Raw genomic sequence first — 1976 nt, forward strand, 5'->3', positions numbered from 1 at the left:
CATTTCTAGTGTGTGATGAGGCTTACTTGCATCAGAATGTCCTTAGGTGATGGTTTTGAACACAGATTTTCACACTAAATTTACTGAGTCACCCTCTCTAGCGCTGAGGTCCTGGAAATCTACATGGGATTGTTACCTTCATTCTAGAAAATACAGTAAAAGTACAGTATTATAATTTTATGGGACCACCACCTGAAATGTGGTCCCTCATTGATGGGAATGCACTATGTGGTTCATGACTACAGTTCCTCCTTATGGAAGCTAATGGTAATTAAATAATCCCATAAAGGAATACTTACAAATTGATTAATACTCACAAAAAAAAGTCCAGTGAACTATGAGTGCTTATTATAGACAGCACTGATCTGGTCCCAAAGGGAAGAAAACCTTCCCTAATGAAGTGATACCTGAGCTGAAGGATGAATAGTCATTACTAGGCTAGAGGAAGGAAACCGCATTCTACTTACAGGAGATGCTTCCTGTGCAAAGGCTCTGGGGCAGTGAGCTGAGCTGGAAGAGCTAAAGGAGGCCAGACCAGCTAAGGGTACTCAGGGTGGGAAGAGAGGAGCTTCATGAGAGTGCAGAGGGAGACGGGCCAGATCAAGCAGGCCCTTGGGAGATTTTGGTCTTTACTCCAAGAGCAGAGAGAAACCATTGAATAGATGGTTTTATTTTTAATCTTTTAATGTTATTTTCAATTTTTTTAAAGTTTATCTTATTTTTTGTTAGGTGCCTACTGAGGCCCAGGGCCCTTGTATCAGCAAGGTAAGTCTATGCCCTAGGAAGTAGAGTCTCTGGCTGTCTTCACCGCAGATCACATTTTTCCTGCTTGTGAAAGGGAGAAGCAACTCCTCTGCATAACGCAAATGTTATGGGTGTAATGGGTGACTGACTTGATTTCTATATCACAAGTCAGTGGCTTAGGTTCATACTCTTTTCAAACATGTCTTCTTATTGTCCAGACAGCTACTACTACAGTGCTTAAGCATGGACAGGGAGTTTCGAATTCTGCATCAACCAAGTCTTTTGTTGACTCTCAAGGACATTTGGAATTAAGCAAGCCAAGGGTAATCAATTCTGATGCTTTAGGCTATTAGACTACCCGTGGGGCCTGGGAGATATTTCCTGTTGTATATAAAATGGTACAATGGCTTCGTCTGTGACAAGCTCTCCTCCCTCTCGCCCTAATGTATTACATAGTGGCCTCTGCCGGAGGCAAGTACCTGACTAACCTTTGCAGGGTTCAATTCAGTTTGGGCAAACTTAGAGTCACTAAGAAATAATGGAATTTGTTTTCATTTGCAGGAGCAAAACTCCTTTTTCTTCGTCAAAAGGAAATATGCGTGTCTACATCTATAATCAATATGAAACTACATATAGAGTCATAGAACAGGCAGAGAAACTGGGAGAATCTTCTAACTTTAAAGTGTTCAACTTAGACCTCCTCAAGATTTTTTTCTGTGATTTGGCACATGGCATCCTTCATTGGCTTCCATTCGGCTTCCAGGCATCCTGCATTGGACCCCATGAACGAAGCCAAGTCACAGGGATTATGACCCAGCTTGGTGGTGCGGGCATATTAATCAACATGGGAGCATTGGAAAGGTATTTTCTGCCACTTGTGTACTCATCTGCCTCCCTGTTTCCCTCTTCCCTTGTATTAAAAAAAATAGGTGTGGGCATGGGCAATAGAAACCTCAACCTCATCGTGAATAGCTACCCTTCCTTTGGGGCAAAGCCACCCCTTTCCTGCTAACTCACAGGACAAAAGTCTTACTGAGGTTCTAAAGAGCCGCACTGTAGATCACTATGGCACACATTTACCTATGTAACAAAGCTGCATGTCAGGCACGTGTATCCTGGAACTTTAAATTCAATTAAATTATAAGAAAGAGCTGCACTTTGTTTGATGTATCTGAGTTATGCATTTGACGAGCACACCAATGAATGAGCGTGCTGACTCCTACCAAGCTCTG

This window comes from Macaca mulatta, chromosome 18, assembly GCF_049350105.2.
Source record: "Macaca mulatta isolate MMU2019108-1 chromosome 18, T2T-MMU8v2.0, whole genome shotgun sequence".
Lineage (NCBI taxonomy): Eukaryota > Metazoa > Chordata > Mammalia > Primates > Cercopithecidae > Macaca > Macaca mulatta.